The 20457-nt window shown below is 42.4% G+C and overlaps 3 non-coding genes across 3 annotated transcripts; 1 reads left to right on the forward strand and 2 right to left on the reverse strand.

The window, feature by feature from the left end:
* Nucleotides 1–4239: 4239 nt before the first annotated feature.
* On the forward strand, nt 4240–4320 carry trnas-gcu (transfer RNA serine (anticodon GCU)). The gene has a single exon. It is a non-coding gene; the product is annotated as a tRNA-Ser (tRNA).
* A 4635-nt stretch (nt 4321–8955) lies between these two features.
* Nucleotides 8956–9028, reverse strand: trnaq-uug (transfer RNA glutamine (anticodon UUG)). Its single transcript has one exon. It is a non-coding gene; the product is annotated as a tRNA-Gln (tRNA).
* An 848-nt stretch (nt 9029–9876) lies between these two features.
* Nucleotides 9877–9948, reverse strand: trnag-ucc (transfer RNA glycine (anticodon UCC)). The gene has a single exon. It is a non-coding gene; the product is annotated as a tRNA-Gly (tRNA).
* Nucleotides 9949–20457: the final 10509 nt, after the last annotated feature.

Consider the following 20457-nt stretch of genomic DNA (forward strand, 5'->3'; position numbering starts at 1 on the left):
GGTTAACATATCCAATAGAGCGACTTTCCTCTCAAAGTGAAGGTGGAATGCTTTTGATGACGGAGAACGGCCCAAACGTGGCTCGATCCGGAGGACCTTTACTAACCGAACCTTTGGACTGAAGCTTTACCGCTACGCCAGTAAGGCACAGAAGAAACAGCCAGACATGAGCACAGAAGCGCTTACTTCTTATACAGATTACCACTCAAACAAACAAAATGTTTCTTTTTAACCTTTTAGTCACTATATTACCTCTCTGATACAGATTACCGTGCTGAAATCTAAGTGGAAACTTTTTCCTAACCCTTTTCATGTTATATATTACCTCTCAAAGCGCTACACACTCTGATACGTATTACCACACTGACTTTAGCACAGACTACTGTATGTCCACTACACCAAGCGCCGAAACTCGGCATCTTAAATAGCGGCGTGCACACACAGGTGTCTCGAGTTGCGCTAATTGCAGCTACCGAGACCGAGAGCCTATAAAGAGGCGTGCTGGTGGCCGCGAGTTTACCTGACAGACACCCGCGACGTTACAAGTGCAGCTTATACATAAACATGCATTTCCATTGTATATGATCAGATAAAGTTGGTTAATTAAGTTAGATTTTTTATTTCAGTTAAAACTTTCACAAAGCTTCTGCAGTAGGCTACAGACTGTAATATCTCCTGTGTGCCTTTTAGATCATGAACATACACTGATATAGAGCATGAATACAGTAGGTTGTAGCTTCACAATGAAATCGTAAATATCGTAATAATAATATTTTTTTAAATTTGTTTTATAATATTCATTAATAGCTTTATTTTTCCTTTTTATATTTTATTAATGCTTGTTGACAACGATTATGAAAAAAAAATTCTAATTCCACTATTAAATATTTTTATCAAATGTTTAAAAAAAAACTCAGTAATAATAACAATAATAGCGGTTTTGTTGCATTTTGTTTAATAATTCATTAATAGCTTTATTTTTCCTTTTTTATATTTTATTAATGCTTGTTAACGATTATGAAAACTTTTTTTCCTTAATCTATTATTAAATATTTTTATCCACATCTCGCGAGCCCTGTTAGAACCTGTGCACACGTCATATCCGTCGTGTTTGATGTTTTTCTTTAACTTGTTTATTTTAGTTTAAATCCAAACACAACACTGAGCTGCACGGAGCAACATCCTACATCCGACTTTAGAGACAGAAAGAAAACTCCATGGATTTCCGCGCTCCTCCCGACCAAACTCAGTCAGCTCACGGTAAGAGAATGTGACTTTAATGTCATAGTGTTTTTACAATAAAGCAGGTTTAAATTACACCGTGTTACAGTCTAATGTTTTCTATCTAAACGAGATCCTCTTTTGACGTGAATTAGCACAATGCTACTTACTGTGCTAGCGAACTTGGACACAGGTATAAATGACAGTAAAAATACTGAACCGAATCGATGAGCTTGACTTAAGAATCGATTTTAATTTCACAATAAAATATTTCCTCTGTTGTTTGGTGACTTTTCACAATCCTCACTACAGGTTTTACAGTAAAGCAGGTGTAACATAGTGATTAGACACATACATGATTAGCTCCGGACTTTTAGTTACAATGTGTTTTCTACCTGTAGAATGTAGCTAATCATTTCATTTACACAACAGCACAGTGAGGGTCATATTGTATTTAAGGGTTAATAGCAAACATTACAGGCTTTTTTTAAATTATAGTTTATTATTATATTCTCTCTCTCTCTCTCCCCAAAATAATACAATTTTAAGTTAAAATACATTGTTTTTCTGTCTACAGGCTCCTTCATCTCCCAGTCTGACGTACTGAACAGTGCTGCAACTAAACAGATTTAAACACACACACACACCAATAACACAAGGTTTTTGCTTAATATTGCAATATATTATAATATATTACCTACATCTATGATGTTTAATTAATTTTATTTTATTTTTTCTACCACCAATTCTACTTCTAATTACTACAATAATAATAATAATCTTTTACTTTCCCAGCCTGCTGTTCCTGCACCAGCTCAGAAGCCGCTGACAATCTACATGTTGGAGTCAGCTGAACTGGACGAACAGATCAGGATGCTGCGTGAGTCTCAAAGTCATATACAAACTTACACACACATACAGCTCAAATACACTTCCTCACAGCATAAGAAGTGTTTCCTTAAATACAACAGTGTATACAGTCTACTTTACACTCCTCTTACTTTTGGAATATGGAGCCAAACAAAAGACAAAGCAGCATCTCTCCATCTCACTCATCTCTCTCGCTCTCTCTCGCTCTCTCTCGCTCTCTCTCGCTCTCTCTCGCTCTCTCTCGCTCTCTCTCGCTCTCTCTCTCTGCAGATGAGTACATTTTTCCCCTAGTGGAGAAAATCCACCCGACTGGGGCCAAACATATAACCAGGTTGGTTATCGAAGGAGAGAACAACTACGACCTGGTCAACTTGATTGCAGAGCCCAACCGTCTGCGTGCCCATGTACGTGTACACATACAAACACTCGTACATAAACACACATGTGGAGGGGGTTACTCTTTCTTTTTTCTTTTTGTATGTTTTAGTAAATTGTCTAGATGTTTAGCAATATATAAATTGTGTTCTGTCTGATTCATGCAGTTGACATGAGTTAACGCTCGGTTCCAGTCCCGAGCTCAGATAAAATTGGAGGGTTGAGTCAGAAAGGGCATCAGACATAAAACTTGTGCCAAATCAAAACCTGTGGATCGGATGATCGGCTGTGGCGACCCCAAACAGGGAGCAGCCGAAGGACAACAACAACTTGCTTATTCAATCATCATACACAAATCAAATAGATGAAACACTGTAATTTACCATCATATTCATGTGTGTGTGCAGATCGAGCAGATTGCTGCTGTGCTTCGGGCGAGGGAAGCTGGCCAGGATGTGGTAAGTACTCTGCAGAATAAAATTGTGTAGCATTTGTCTAAGAATTATTGTGTGCATCAGTCATTACACACAATTTGCAATTTATAGCGAAAATATACAGTAAGGTCGAATGTTTGGCCTGAAATGAACATGTCTATATATATGCATATCTTCCTACAGCCTTTTTCTACACTCAAGAAGAAGAGGAGGAGGAGGAGAAAGAACAGCCAATTTTTTCAATAAACTGTATATATTATTGTATGTACTTCAGCCTATAAATAATTATTAGGCAAAATTATTCTTGTTTCAGATTATTTGTTAAACATTAGAATGTTCATAACTTATTTCCAATACTTCACCTCATGAGTGGTTAGATGCTACAAAAAATAAATTACTTTGTTGAATAAATCATTTGGTATATTTCATGCATCAGGGTTCACATTTCTGTGCATTGTTTTATACATACAACTTTAAGATATGGTTAGAATTTATTGCTAAGTCAAATTTACCTTAAAATATTACTTGTCATGGTACCACTAACTTTATATTTAAATCTAAAAACATTCTCACTACATACAATGTATTTCTTAAAAAGTTATTCTTAAATATCAGTAGTTATGACTAGACTGATGTACAAATGTTAAACTCATACAAATATCATATTCAGATTTCAAATATCAAAATATCAATATCAAATTTCAGCTGAAATTGCAGTAAATGTGTGTTGTTTTTTTTCACCACAATCATTCCGCAAAATTTATTTTACTTTACATTCACTATTATAGGCTAACCTGCAATTTTGAAAATTCCTAGTTAATTCAATTCATTCTCACATTTTACTGTTAATTCCAATGGAAAGTTTTCCAGTCCTGAAAAATCCTGGAATTTTGCAAGCCTACCACCAACAAGAGGCTAAGACTATGGAGTGCAATGAACTTTGCAAAGCATTATAGGTTCTTGGCAAATCAAAGGCTTCACAATGGTTCTGGCTTCCATGCCTTCAAGGTGTGAATCTTAGGGGGAAAAAAGTGTTACCAGACCTCAAGAAACTCACATGCTCATACGCCATTGCTGAAATAGCTCAGTTAGGTGGGTGCTGGACTGAAGATCTCAAGGTTCCTTGTTTGATCCTGGCTTTTGGCAATTGGTTTGTTTAGAGACAGGTGGTGTAAGTTCAGATCCTCAAGCTATATCGTCTAGGGAGTGCCAGTGAACTATGCACAGCCCTTGTGGCATTGAATCTTGACAAGACTGTTTTAAGCCTGTTCAAGCATGCATCAGCGCTACATTTAAAGACCCTGTGCTTTTCATAGTGTGATTTGGCATCTTTTTGCCAGATGAGGTGGCCGAGTGGTTAAGGCGATGGATTGCTATTCCATTGTGCACTGCATGTGTGGGTTCGAATCCCCCCTCATCAATGACCCCTACTTTACATTAACACCTTTGATCGATGCACACCAAACGCTTTTCGCCTGTGGTATATGGGTTTACTGTGTTAGACCCTGCTTAAGTGCATATGCTTTATAGACATGACCCTAGCCTTACATGCTGCTAGTGTGGCTGAATGGACTAAGGTTCTAGAGAAGGCTCTGGTCTCTTTGGAGCTGTGGGTTCAAATCCCACTGCTTCTGTGAAAACCTTTCAAGGTGCTGATTAAGCTTCCTACCTCTTCCATGAGTCTTTTCTAGAGTGTGGTGATAAAACCTAGCTCACACTAGCTTGCATTCTGTTGGTGCTCTTTAGAGTTATGGATTTAAATCCTATTGTTGTCAGGGAAACTTTTCAAGGCACTTGAATTCTAGCAACTAAATCCAACTGATTAAGCTTTCTAACTGTTCCCTAGCACTGTGTCTGCAAATTTGAGCCATATCTCTGTGCTGGTTACACACAGATGCTTTTTAGTTCAGGTGAGACAGCAGAATACTTCTCACTAACAACATTCACAGGTCCTCTGGTAGCATTGCCAAGTGGTCGAAGGTGCTGGATTTAGGCTTCAGTCTCTATAGAGGTGTGGGTTCAAATCCCACCACTGCCATGAAAACCTTTTAAGGCACTGATTAAGCTTCCTTGCACTGGGTAAGCTCACCAGCTTGCATCCTGTTGGTGCTCTTTGGAGTTATGGATTTAAATCCCATTGTTGTCAGTGAAACTTTTCAAGGCACTGCATAGTCTTTTTAGACAGTTTTTTATTATCTCACCTAAATGTCTGCTTAATCGGTATATTTGTATTTAAAATTGTAAAATTATGTTACATACACACAATAACTTGCAAAATGGAGTTTTAAATAAAACTTTATGTAATATGTAAATACTGGACATTTTTTGATATTATTTTGTGTGCAGTATTCAAAAAATGATCTGTGTTATGTTATGGAAGAATGCACAGTGCATTAGGGGATTTGGCCTTAATAATCCTGCAGTAGGTGAAGTGTTGTGTGCATGGGATTGATGAATGTGCAGGGTAGAAATTCAGCTGAAACTTTTAAGTTCCCTGTTATAGGCTAACCAGCAATTTTGTAATTTTCCAGTTAATTTCATTAACTCCTATGAATTCCCATTTATTCCTGTTAATTCCCATATTTTCCCATTAAATCCCATGGAAAGTTTCCAGCTGTGATCATTCCTGGAATTTTGCAACCCTAGTCACAAATAAACTACAGTGGGGCTCGAAAGTTTTGGGCACCCCAGGTAAAAATTTGTATTAATGTGCATAAAGAAGCCAAGAAAAGATTAGACTCTTATAATTTGTCAAAAAAAGTTTTATTTTATTTCCATCATTTACACTTTCAAAATAACAGAAAACAAAAATATGGCATCTGCAAAAGTTTGAGCACCCTGCAGAGTTAATAGCATGCACCGCCCCCTTTGGAAAGTATTACGGCTTGTAAATGCTTTTTGTAACCAGCCAAACCTTTCAATTCCTGTTTGCGGTATCTTCGCCCATTCTTCCTTACAAAAGTCTTCAAGTTGTTTGAGATTTGTGGGCTGTCTGTCACGCAGTGCTCTTTTAAGGTCTATCCATTAATTTTCAATTATGTTGAGGTCAGGAGATTGTGAAGGCCTTCGCAAAACCTTCAGTTTACACCTCTTGATGTAATCCACCATGGATTTGTGTCGAGGTGTGTTTAGGATTATTATCCATTTGTAGAAGCCATCCTCTCTTTAACTTCAGCTTCTTCACAGATGGCATCAAGTTAGCATCCAAAATTTGCTGAAATTTTATTGAATCCATTTTTCCTTCTACTTGTGAAATGTTCCCTGTGCCACTGGCTGCAATACAACCCCAAAGCATGATTGATCCACCCCCATGCTTAACAGTTAGACAGAGGTTCTTTTCATTAAATTCTGTGCCCTTTCTGCTTCAAACGTACCTTTGCTTATTCCGGCCAAAAAGTTCTATTTTAACTTCAGCAGTCCACAGAACGTGTTTCCAAAATGCATCAGGCTTGTCTATATGTTCATTTGCAAACTTCAAACGCTGATTTTTGTGGTGAGGACGTAGAAGAGGTTTTCTTCTGATGACTCTTCCATGAAGACCATATTTGTACAAGTATCTCTTTATAGTGGAATGGTGTACCACAACTCCAGTGTCTGCCAGATCTTTCTGGAGAGATTGTGCAGTCAAACGTGGGTTTTGACTTGCTTTTCACACAATCCTGTGAGCTGTTCTGTCTGATATTTTTCTTGGTCTTCCAGATCTTGCTTTAACTTCCACTGTTCCTGATGACTGCCATTTCTTAATTACATTCCGAACAGAGGATATTGGCATCTGAAAATGCTTTGCTATCTTCTTATAGCCTTCTCCTGCTTTGTGAGTGTCAACTATTTTCAGTTTCAGTTTTCTAGACAACTGCTTAGAAGAACCCATGGTGCTGATTGTTGGGGCAAGGTCAGATGAGTCTGGGCATTTAAAACCTTTGAGATTGACATCACCTGGTCTTTCCAGACGATGATTGAGAACAATCCATGACACTGTCAGGTCTCAGCTTTTCAAAGGGGGCGGTGCATGCTATAAACTCTGCAGGGTGCCCAAACTTTTGCAGACACCATTTTTTTATTTTCTGTTATTTTGAAAGTGTAAATGATGGAAATAAAATCTAACTTTTTTTGACAAATTACAAGAATGTTTAATCTGTAATTTGATGCCTTTTGGAGATTTTTCCATCTTTTCTTGGCTTCTTTATGCACATTAGTACAAATTTTTACCTGGGGTGCCCAAACTTTCGAACCCCACTATATCTGTGTTCTTTTCTACCTTTAAAACTAAAGAATGTATACAACTCGTTTAGTTATTAAGATTTATTTGTTTCTGGTAAAGAAATACAAAAATGCCCATTACTGGATGAAAAATGAAAACACAAGAAACCTTAAAAAAGTATTAATGCAGTAGCAAACAGTACTTTTAACAGTTAGTGGTATAACAATCTAAACTATATATACTGCAATTATTAAATAAAATTATTTTCTGAAGAAAAGGCAATATTTTAAAGTGAATTTTAAATTAGAACTATTGAAACACAGTAAAATATATTAAACAGTAAACCTTGCACCCAAATGAGCGACATATTTTAAAGTTGGAGACTTCAAATGGTATCGGATGAATCGCAGGAATCGGATCGGAAGAGAAAAAGTGGTATCGGTACATCTCTAACTTATACACTAATTTTTTATATGATATATTGATTATATCAATAATAAATAATATACAGTGTGAAGTCTTTGCTATTTTAAATATGTTCAATAGTACACTGTGTGTACTGACCATGTACGAGTATATTGCATCTTTTCACATTTGCACATTTCACCTTGAGCATTGAGCATTTTGCACATTTTTCACCCATATGTAACTGTAATTACTGTATGTAAACTGCTCTGCAATTTCTGGAGTTCGCTCCCAAGAATTTCACTCACCAAGGCACATGTGCTGTGGTGATGTGACAGTAAAAGTGACTTGACTTGACATGTTTAACGCTTTCCATGAGGTAAATGGAAAGGGTGCCTGCTAAACATATTTCCTATAAAATTTATTTTATTTATTTTCATTAATGCAATTTAATATATAAGTGTATTTTTCTTATGGGCGTGTCCTGTCCCACACACATATAATGGTTCCGAAGCCCATGGATTTCAGAAAGCAGGAGCGTGGTCAATGCTGTAGGTAAAACACGGAATGGAGTTTAATTTATTAGGGCATTCCTCAAGCAGAATGGATTCGACTGGCGGCGCTCTGAAAAGTAATATAAAAAAGGACATATGCGCTGAATAGAGACGGTAAAAGTGGGTGGGTCCAATATTATTGGTCTTAAAAGGTGGGTTTGTCCTGTCCCACCCACATATAATGGTTCCGACGCCCATGACCACGGGTATCGGATTAGGATTGGTCACGCACCACCGATACCCGATCCACTCAAAATGCTTGGATCGGCATAGATACAATACAGAGCACTTATGTACGTCGCTCTGGATAAGGGTGTCTGCCAAATGCTGTAAATGTAAATGTTATAACATAAAAATGTTAGAATAAATTGCTAGAAAAAATAGCAACCTTTTTAGAGCTTGACATGGAATACCACCAGCTTGTAACATTTGACAGAAAGTTCTATTAGGAAGCTCAAAAAAATCCAAATCTTGCTGATACCACTACATTTTGGAGAGCATGACTTGAAATAGAATCAGCTTGTAACATATGACAGGAAGTTCCACTTAGAGGTTCAGATTGACTCAGGAGTTACAGTACTTAGGAAGCCTTTTTCAGCACAACATGAAAGGAAGCAGAAGACAAACCTGCACCAGCCAGGAATCGAACCCCAGTAGACTACTGGTGCACTCTGCGCCAAGCTCTTTTGCTAGCTATCCGAGCATTGATTGTTGAGGGTGCCTTCTTAACTTAAGAAGCTGAAGCTTTACCTGTTAGGCCTTCAGCTTTGATTTTCAAAGTCCATTTCAATGTTTTTTCATCCGGCTCACACATGTGACAGACCAGATAGTGAAGGTGATAATGAGCAGCAGCAAACAGAAGTGCCTGGCAGTTCCTAAATAACACCTTATAAGTTGACCCAGATGGGACTCGAACCCACAATCCTCAGCTCCAAAGGCTGATGCCTTATCCATTAGGCCACTAGGCCTGCAAGCAAAGGATTCAGAAAAAAAAAAAAAAATTAAACCATATATCATTTTCTACTGCTGAGTTTATTATCCGCATTCACTCCAATCCTTCACCATTGTCCAGATAGATCTGAAAAGCTCTGGAAAGCAACAATTGAGCCTTCTTCAAATAAGATGTTCAAAGAAACACATCCGCAAAACATTCTGTTTAATGCAAGAATAAAAGGCAGCTTGGCAAAATCCAAATCTTGCTGATACCACTACATTTTGTAGAGCATGACTTGGAATAGAATCAGCTTGTAACATATGACAGAAAGTTCCATTTAAAGGCTCAAATTGACTTGGCGGGTACAGCACTTATGAAGACTTTTACGGCACAGTCTGAAAGGCAGCAAAGCACAAACCTGCACCACCCGGGAATCGGAATAAACGGCAGGCAGGAATTAATGGCTGCTTTGGAAAAAATTAACCTTGCTTATACCACTACCTTTTTAGAGCTTGGTAGTGGTATCAGTAATCCCAACTTTGGTGACTGAAAGTTGATGCTTTTTAGTAACGCTTATTTAGTCTGTTACTTAGATGTTTCCCAGGCCTCAGCAAAGGGTGGGCAGGCTTTGCTGCTGTTTCTGTAGTGTAGCGGTTATCGCCTAACACGCGAAAGGTCCCTGGGCCGAAACATGCTGATGCTTTTGAGCTTTGCTTCAGTAAGCAGCCTGTTGTTTCAGCTCGCGTGACACAGTCAGACATTGAGACTCTGAACGTGACAGATGCAGTTTCTCCACAACAAGGTGCCTCCCTTAAAATTCGCTATACTGCATGAACGAGTGTTTGTTGTAGCTGAAACAACATAGAGAAAACTTAAAGGTCGTGCGTTGGCCGGGAATCGAACCCGGGTCAACTGCTTGGAAGGCAGCTATGCTCACCACTATACCACCAACACATTTCCTGCAGTAATCCCAAAAGAAAAAAAAACAACCTCCCACAACAAAAGTGGAAATCAGAAAGAGCTCTTACATCAATTCACTTGTATTAAATATTCTATTCTATCTATAATTTCAGAAGCATCAGTTGCATGTGTGTGTGTCTCTGTGTGTGTGTGTGTGTGTGTGTGTGTGTGTGTGTGTATGTGTGGGTAAAGATGTACAAAAGCCTGGAGAAGTTTACAAACCCCTAAGATTAGCAATAGGACAAAAAAACAAAGTGAGAGGAATAGAAATACAGGAAAGTAAAGCAGAAGGTAAAATTTTTCAATATGCAGATGATACAATGGTAATTGTAGAAGGGAAAGAAAGTGTCAAACATGTTATGGAGATTATAAAGGAATACTGTAAAGGCTCGGGAAGTAAATTAAATGAGGACAAAACAGTATACATGAGGTTTGGGAAGGCATTGATTTTAATGGACTCTTTTAACTTTAAAGAAGTAGATGAAATGAAAATTCTAGGGATTTTTATTGGTAAAAACAAGAAGAAAGTAAGGGATGAAATGTGGGAGGAGCTTTTAACAAGAATAGAATGGAGACTAAACTTTTGGAAACAAAGAGCACTGAACTTGAAAGGGAAGGTTTTAATTTTAAATGTTTTAATGGTGTCTAAGCTTTGGTAGGTTCTATATGTATATGATATGCCTGTTTGGACAGAAAAGAGGCTGAAAAAATGCTTTTGTGACTTTTTATGGGAGGGTAAACCAGCAAGAATAGCTTACAACATGATCTTAGGGGTGGCGGAGAAGGGAGGCTTAGGTTTAATGGACGTAGAACAGAGCAAAATGAGTCTAAGAGTGAAAGTAGTCAAGAAATATCTACAAGAAAAAAAACAATTTGAATGAAAAAAAAAACAATGAAATATTTTATAAACAAATGTGGCAATTTTAATTTGGACAAGGGAATTTTATGGATGAAAACAAAAAATTGGATGACGGAAGGATTACCGGAATTTTATAGAGAAATGTTAAATGCCTGGGGAAAGCTGTTAAAGATTATTGAGCACTTTCCACAAGGGAGAGAAAGCTTTTCAAATCAACCTCTGTTCTTAAACAAAAACATTTTAAAACAAGGGACAGTAATATTTTTTTAAGAAGTGGATGGTAGCAGGGATAACAAGAGTACAGGACGTTTTATATGAATTTAAAGAGGGGTTTCTACCAGAACAGTTTTTTATTGATGCAATGGAAGAGGCAAAAGAGGAATATGATCAGAAAGAACTGAGGGACGAATATAAAATAATCAAAGATGCAATACCAAAAGAGTGGATAAGGAAAATAGACAACATGGAAGCAGAAAAAGAACAGATGAACATTTATCCGAAACAAGAAGAAAAATTGTATGGTTTTAAAAGCTGTACAGTTAAAATGTTTCATGAGATTTTTAGGGAAGAAGTTTTTAAGGAACCAAATACAAATGAGTACTGGTGTAAACTTTTGAAGGATTAAAAAAGACATATGGAAAAATATGAAAGGGAAGTGTGTGAAAGTGAAACTGGAGAGTTTCGAATATTTTATAAGGCCTAAAGCAGTATTTACAGACGTAATCTTAACCAAGATAGAAATTGAACAAAGTCCAATGTGTAAAGTGTGTCAGGAAAGGGAGGAAGGGTTTTTACATCTGTTTTTACATTGTAAAGAATTGGAATTGTTTTTTAAACAATGTAAAGTTCTAATCAAAGATGTGAGTGGGGACTGGAATGAAAATGATTTGGAATGGAATAGAATGGTAATGTTAGGTCGAGACAAAAAAGTCAAAACAAAAAGTTTGTAAATTTGAGTATGATGTTAATGAAAAGTCTAATATGTGAGAGAAGAATCATAGCCAAAAGAAAAGGAATTGTTTTAGATTTGTGGAGACTTTTTAAAAAGAAAACAGAATCATATGAAATATATGAAAATATTTATTAAAAGTCTAATTTATTTAGATACTTTGTTGTTTCCCAGGCATCCCATGTCCAGCAAAGACAATGGGTTTTGTACAAAGACTTTTCAGTTTAGCTTTTAGATGCTTCCAGCAGAAAGCCAAAATGCCAGAAACTCAAAACAGCAGAAACTTAATACAGCCATTCTCCTTAAGCCAGGGTTTGTAGGTTTGAGTCCTGTTTGGCAGGTGTGCTGAAGCAGAGTGGCGCAGCGGAAGCGTGCTGGGCCCATAACCCAGAGGTCGATGGATCGAAACCATCCTCTGCTAAGAGCAGCCTACTTTCTAATAAAAATTAAATGGATTAATGTTCAGATTTGTTGCAGTTTAGCTCTTAGATGCCTCCAGCAGAAACCCAAAATGCCAGAAAAACAAAACAACAGTTACTTAATACAGCCATGCTTAAAACAGCAGTGGCCTAATGGATAAGGCACTGGCCTCCTAAGCCAGGGATTGTGGGTTCAAGTCCCATCTGGGGTGCTAAGCAGCATGGTGCAGGAAAAGCATGCTTGTAGCAAAACCAAGTGATCAATAAATCACAACCCTCCTCTCCTAGGAACAGCCTACATTTTAACTAAGAAGAAAATGGCATAAAATTCAGAATGGTTGCTATCAACCCTAATCGTTGCAGGTCATCGCCACAATCCTGGTTGCCTACTGGATGAAGCTTTGGCCTCTTGCATCAAAGACAATGGGTTTTGTCCAAAGACATTTCAGTTTAGCTCTTAGATGCACATTGGACTTTGATATAGAACTGTGTAACATTATTAGAAGATCCATCAAAATGTGGAAACATTAAGAAGAAAAACATAAATCATAAACTGCATTATCAACTTTCAATATTTGTCTGAATTATTGGATTAGTAACAGATTTAAATTAATCAATTAGGTCATGCCATAAGATGTAAATTCTAGGCTGAGAGACTGATGTCAGAATTGACATGACTACACCTCAGTAGGTGGAGCTAGATGTGGTGAGATACAGTTTAGACAGTTTCACAGAGATACTGACATTTATATCTACTGCAAGAGACACACAGAACAATCATGTTATTCTTCTTTGTATTGATAATTGTCAAAAATATTGGTAAGTCATTTATATTATACATAACCTTTAGGTGGATTTGTACTGCTACCTAAACATGATTCATTTAGCAAAAACATTTATATATGAATGTCCTTAAGCAAAGAAAGAAAGTTTATGTTGTTGCATTGTCTTTACAGCAGGTGCTGTTGACAGCAGCATTACACCAGACCAAACCATCATATCTTCAAGTGAAGGCAGCAACATCACACTGACCTGCACATATGATCAATCAGCTGATTATCTCCACTGGTATCGACAAAAACCTCAATCAGAACCAGAGTTTCTGCTGCTGATTCATAAATCCACAGACACTAGAACTAAACATGAGCTTGACCCACGACTATCCACCAAACTTCGTAAAAATGAGAAGAAAGTAGATCTGGAGATCTTTCCTGCTGCAGTATCAGACTCTGCACTGTACTACTGTGCCATGGAGCCCACAGTGACACAAAACTCTAACAGACTGTACAAAAAGTCAAGCTTTATATTTGTTTCTCAGCAGGTGGAGCTGTTTATCTGTTTCATACAGAGTCATTTACTAGTTCCTGTATTTTGATCATCTTCTTACCCAAACTGATAAAGCTTAATGTTTGAACAATTCATGAAAAACAAACTGTTTGTATTAAATGATTACTGACTTAATTCCTGGTTAAGGTTCATGCTGTTAATTCCCCTGATGTAACAAAGATGTAACAGTAACACAATGTGTAGACAGTTAAATGTGCACACAGTTTACTGATGACATTCGACATGTTTCACCATGACACATTGTGTGTATAAAACACTGTCAGATGTTAGCACTGGACTTTCCCTGGTTCTGCAAGAAAAAACCTAACTTTAAGGTCAGAATTAATGTATATATGAATAAGTGTATGAGGTGCATGTTTACTCCTTTACAATGATTTTAGTAGCGTCAGTAGGTAACATAACTCTGAAAACAGTCCTAATATCAGCATTTCTATATGGGAAGGTAACTATATAGGACATAGTAATAAGCTCAGAAAGCAATTATGTGTTCGGTTTTTGGTGAATTATCACAAGTACTCAGCTATATAGCATCTAGTAGCAAAGTTCTTCATCCACATAGTCATCATCTATGTTTACAGTATTTTGTTACAGTGTTCTTTCTCAGAGGTCTGTTTGTGTTGTGTATTAGTTCAGATCAGAATACAGACAAAATTTGGTGGAGCAAGCTAACAGATAACATGATAGCAAGCTCAGTAAAACCTCAAGGTAGAGAATCATCTGTCAGGAAATGGTGGGATAAAAGCAGACCCAAACACAGTGATAACAAGTTTAAAAAAACAAAACAATTTATTAACAAAAGAACCAGACAGGGAACAAATTCAGGAGCACAAGTGTAATGAGGAGGCGGCATACGGCTGTGGATCCATGTGCAGCAGAAAGTGTTTTAATAGAAAGCACTTGCAGGGTCGTACAGGCAGAGATCAGAACGGGCAAAACAGTAATCAGAGACAGAAGGCAGAATCGGAATCAGGGACAGGCAGTAAGGTCAGGGCAGGCGGCAAACAATCAGAAATATCGAGAGGCAAAAACAGAACAGAAAACCAAAGAATCGAACACGGGAAACGCTCAGAATCACTGTACAAAGACAAGTCGAGACCTCGCACAGGTAAGCAGTTCTGGCGTGAATATAAGTGAATGGGGAATGAGAAACAGCTGGTGCGGCAATCAGGAAGAACGGTGGCTGATGGGAAGTGTAGTCCGGAAGCGCGCTAGTACTCCGGGGACGCGTCTCTATGGCGACGCTCGTCCGGCGGCTCGTTACACATGACAGAGCCCCCCCCCTGCGAGCGGCTCCTGACGCGAGGACGGATTCTACGCCGGGGCCGGCCCCGAGGACGGGGTGCCGGCCTCCCTGGGTGCCGCTGGTGAAATTCGGTCGTGAGGGACGGATCCAGGATGTCCCCTGCCTTCACCCATGAGCGCTCCTCCGGACCGAAGCCCTCCCAGTCGACCAGGTATTCCAAGAGGCCCCGCCGACGTCTGGAGTCGAGCAGCTCGCGGACTAGGTAGGACTCCCCGCCGTCGGCGGGGCCTCTTGGAATACCTGGTCGACCGGTTTCAGTAGCGAAACGTGGAAGGTCGGGGAAATGCGGTAGGCGGCCGGCAGTGAGAGGCGGTACGAGACGGGGTTAATGCGCCTGAGGATATGGAACGGACCCACGTACCGGGGACTGAGCTTGCGGCAGGGTAGGCGGAGACGGATGTCGCGAGTCGAAAGCCAAACCCACTGGCCGGGTTGGTACTCGGGATGTGCTCTGCGGTGTTTGTCCGCCTGGGTCTTCTGCACCCTGACGGCTCTCCGTAGCTGCCGGTGAGCCTTGGTCCACGTCTCTCCGCTCCGATGAAACCAGTCATCAACGGCCGGCAGGTCGGTGGGCGTGTCGGACCAGGGGAATAAGGGGGGCTGGAAGCCGAGGATGCACTGAAAGGGTGTCAGACCCGTGGCGGGTTTGATGAGAGAGTTCTGAGCGTATTCGGCCCACATCAGGTACCGGCTCCACTCGTCCTGGTTGTGGTGACAATAAGTGCGGAGGAAGCGGATGATTTCCTGGTTGAGGCGTTCCGTCTGACCATTGGACTGTGGGTGGTACCCCGAAGTGAGACTGATATTGACGTTTAACCGCCCGAAGAAGGCTTTCCAGACCCGTGAGGTAAACTGAGGGCCTCTGTCCGAGACGATGTCTTCTGGAAGACCATAAAAACGGAACACGTGGTTGCAAAGCAGCTCCGCAGTTTCGAAGGCGGAGGGAAGCTTGGTCAATGGGATCAGTCGGCAGGCTTTCGAGAATCGGTCGATCACGGTCAGAATGGTGGTGTAGTTGTCGGATCGAGGCAGATCTGTGATAAAGTCCACTGCAATGTGTGCCCAGGGACGTTGTGGGACTGGTAGAGGAAGTAGTAAGCCCGCGGGTAATTGGTGAGAGGTTTTGGTGGCGTGGCACACCGCGCAGCCGTGGACATGCTCGCGTGTGTCTGCGGCCAGAGACGGCCACCAGAACTCGTTCTGGACCAGATGGGTTGTCGCGGTTATGCCGGGGTGCCCGAAGGCTGGGCTCGCATGCAGCAGGTTGAGGAGCGGAGCGCGCAGGTGGTCCGGTACGAAAGTTTTCCCGGTGGGACACTCGCTCGGGGGCTGGGTTTCGGCGTTGGCGCTGGCGATCTCGGTCATGATGTCCCACTGGATGGGTGCTATGATGCGAGTCTCAGGAAGGATCGGCTCTGGGGGCGTGTGCGAGTCCGGTTCCCGGTGAAGGCGTGACAAGGCGTCGGCTTTGATGTTCTTGCTCCCTGGTCTGTACGTCACGGTGAATTGGAACCGAGTAAAGAACATGGTCCATCGAGCTTGGAGTGGGTTCATGCGTTTGGCGGAACGTAGGTACTCCAGATTACGGTGATCGGTGAGAACGGTAAAAGGATGCCATGCGCCCTCCAACCAATGCCGCCACTCCTCCAGTGCTGCTTTCATGGCTAGGAGTTCACGATCTCCTACGTCGTAGTTCCGCTCTGCCGGGGATAGTTTGCGGGAGAAATAGGCACATGGAAACATTTTATCGGCGAGTCCCTGTCGTTGAGAGAGAACAGCGCCGATTCCTGTGTTGGAGGCGTCCACCTCGACGATGAATGGTCGGTTCGGGTCAGGGTGGTGGAGGATCGGGGCTGTGGTGAAGCTCTCCTTTAGTCGGTTGAACGCCTTGTGTGCCTCTGGCGACCAGGTGAGCTGAGTAGAAGCCTGTCGTGTCATCGAGGTGAGGGGCGCAGCGATGATGCTGAAGCCACGAATAAAGCGACGATAGAAGTTCGCGAACCCCAGGAAGCGTTGTAGCTCTTTGTCGGTCCGTGGTTTGGGCCATCGTAGCACTGCTTGCACCTTCGTGTCATCCATAGCGACTCCGTCTGCTGAAATGACGTACCCAAGGAAAGATGTCGCGGTCTGATGAAACTCGCACTTCTCTGCTTTGGCGTACAAGCGATGCTGGATGAGGCGTTGCAGCACCGCCCTCACGTGTTGGATGTGTCCCTCTTTGCTCTCTGAATAGATGAGAATGTCGTCGATGTAGACGATCACGCAGCGGTCGAGCATATCCCGGAACACATCGTTTATGAAAGACTGAAAGACCGCTGGGCTGTTCGCTAGGCCGAACGGCATGACCGAATATTCGTAGTGGCCGGATTGAGTCGAGAAGGCAGTTTTCCACTCATCTCCTGGTCTGATGCGGATGAGGTTGTATGCGCAGCGGAGGTCAAGCTTAGTGAAGTACCGCGCGCAGCGGAGTTGCTCCAGAGCTGACGGCACGAGCGGCAGAGGGTACCGGAACTTCACTGTGAGGTCGTTGAGGGCTCGGTAGTCAATGCATGGGCGAAGCCCCCCGTCCTTCTTCTTGACGAAGAAGAACCCCGACGATGCTGGTGACACGGAAGGACGAATGAACCCCTTCTTGAGTTCTTCCTGGATGTAAACATTCATGGCCGTGGACTCCGTCTGTGAGAGTGGGAAGATTCTCCCTCTAGGCGGTGTTACCCCGGGTAGCAGGTCAATGGCGCAGTCACAGGCGCGATGAGGAGGTAGTTCCATGGCCTTGGCTTTACTGAATGCCTCTGCGAGGTCCAGGTATTCGTCGGGGAGATTAGGGGTATCGGTGGAGATGAGTGTGGTGTCTGTGGTGTTGATTTGACATGGTTTCGCTGGGCTCCGGCGGTGTGCGGCACATGCTCTGCCCCATCTGGTTATGCGCAGCTCCGACCAGGAAATGGTTGGGTCGTGGAGTCGAAGCCATGGTAGGCCGAGGATGAGAGCGTGCCGTGGGGAGTGGATGACGTGGAAGCAGAGTCGCTCTTGGTGTTGGTCCCCCACCTGCATGCCGAGCCTCCTCGTGAGGTGTGTAACGCGCCCCTCTCCCAGCGGTCGTCCGTCTATCGCCTCCACTGCTAAGGGAAACACAGAGGGGATCACAGGAACGTTATGGGCGTGAACGAAGTCCCAAGACATAAAATTACCGGCTGCGCCCGAGTCGATCAGAGCACCAATCTCCACATTCTCCCCCCGAATTCCGAGCCGTACACCGATTTTGGCGCAGCTCGGAGATAGCGGGGTGACAGAGTGTCGACTCACCGGGTAGGAACGTCCGCGCTGAGGTCTGTTTGGACAGGTCGGCAGTCGGTGCCCCGGTTCTCCACAGTAAAGGCAGAGACGGAGACGGAAGCGACGATCTCGTTCCTCCGGCGTGAGGTGCGTGTAGTCGACCTGCATGGGTTCAGTGTATTCGGCGCGTGCAGGACGTGTGACGGTGCGCGGAGCGGCTCGCGCCCGGCGAGAGCGCATCAGATTATCCAGTTGGATAGAGAGATCCACGAATTCCGACAGACTCCTTCCCTCATCCCGGCAGGCCAACTCAGCTTGGAGGTCAGGATGCAGACCCTTGCGATAGAGCAGTCGCAGGGGGCGTTCCCCCCAACCCGCTTCAGCGGCGAGAGTGCGGAATGTCAGGGCATACTCCGCCGCGGTGCCATCACCCTGGGACACGGCCAGCAGGCGCTCCTCCGCGCTCTCTCCAGATGCGGAGTGGTCGAAAACGGTCCGAAATCGGACGAGAAAAGCCTCGAACGTGGAGAAGACGTTCTCTCCCCACACGGCGGTGGCCCACTCCAATGCCCCTCCTGTAAGCAGAGAACAGACGAAGGCTATGCGGCTGTCCTCCGTGCTGTACAGGGACGGTTGCTGTGCCACGAACAGCGAGCACTGCATCAGGAAGCCCCGACATCTTCCTGGTTCGCCGTTAAATTTTTCCGGAAGGGCGAGACAGGGTCCGGCGGTCGTGGGTGCGTGGTACGCCGTGGCCTGGGGAGCCGGTGCTGGAGCTGGGGGGTTCGGCGGAGCGGCGGCTCCATGCAGCTCCTGCAATGCCGCGGCGAGCTCCTGTGTGAGTTGAGTGAGGCGTGTCAGCTGTTGGTGGTGGCCGGCGAGTTGCTGAGCCTGACTGGTGACCTGCGTGGTCAGCAGAGCGACAGCTGCTGGATCCTCTGTTGGCGAGGTCTCCTGTAATGAGGAGGCGGCATACGGCTGTGGATCCATGTGCAGCAGAAAGTGTTTTAATAGAAAGCACTTGCAGGGTCGTACAGGCAGAGATCAGAACGGGCAAAACAGTAATCAGAGACAGAAGGCAGAATCGGAATCAGGGACAGGCAGTAAGGTCAGGGCAGGTGGCAAACAATCAGAAATATCGAGAGGCAAAAACAGAACAGAAAACCAAAAAATCGAACACGGGAAACGCTCAGAATCACTGTACAAAGACAAGTCGAGACCTCGCACAGGTAAGCAGTTCTGGCGTGAATATATGTGAATGGGGAATGAGAAACAGCTGGTGCGGCAATCAGGACGAACGGTGGCTGATGGGAAGTGTAGTCCGGAAGCGCGCTAGTACTCCGGGGACGCGTCTCTATGGCGACGCTCGTCCGGCGGCTCGTTACACATGACAAACACAAGGTGTAGACAGTTAAATGTGCACACAGTTTACTGATGACATTCGACAGGTTTCACCATGAAACATTGTGTGTATAAAACACTGTCAGATGTTAGCACTGGACCTTCCCTGGTTCTGCAAAAAAAAAAAAAAACTTAACTTTAAGGTCAGAATTAATGTATATATGAATAAGTATATGAGGTGCATGTTTACTCCTTTACTCCCTTACTACAATTACTACGATTGTAGTAGCATCATTAGGTAACATAACTCTGAAAACAGTCCTAATATCAGCATTTCTATATACAAGAACCAACAAAACATGATACCTAAACTGACACACAAAAGACGAGGATAAATAGACATAATAATGAGTCCATTACGAACAGGCGAGTATTGATGAGACATGTGACACAAAACACACTGCCCCCTAATGTTACGACAGAGAATGTCCAAAACAAAAGTCCTGACACCTTCAGTCTCAACAGTATAAGTGAGGTAACAGGTAGCTAGTTAAATGAGGGTGTAACGTTCACATGTCTGAAACTCACCTATGTGCAAAACGTGTAAATATATTAAGAGTAGATTAATTAGAGTAAACTCTTCTGATCAAATTGTCTTTGTTTATTGTGTCTGATGATTTAATGTGTTAATGTGGATATTCCCAGGTCTTCTATTATTTATTTATAGGCCATACAGGATAAGCAAAAATTGGATTTGATGTAGTCGTGTCACAGTAAATATTGGTATAGGATACTTTGGTCTAGACACTTTCAGAGAATACACACACCACCTCTGAGTGTAGAAGCTAAAATGTATATAGATAGATGAATAGATTTTTCTTTTCAGTCAAATATTTAAACATTAATAGAAGAAAACAGTACTATGTCCCAATAAAAAGCACACAGCATTAGGACTCACATCATGAGTATCCAGTACCTACAGCCTACAGACATTTATTTTCCACCTGTT

This window comes from Tachysurus vachellii, chromosome 7 (assembly GCF_030014155.1).
Source record: "Tachysurus vachellii isolate PV-2020 chromosome 7, HZAU_Pvac_v1, whole genome shotgun sequence".
In the NCBI taxonomy this organism is placed as follows: Eukaryota; Metazoa; Chordata; class Actinopteri; order Siluriformes; family Bagridae; genus Tachysurus; species Tachysurus vachellii.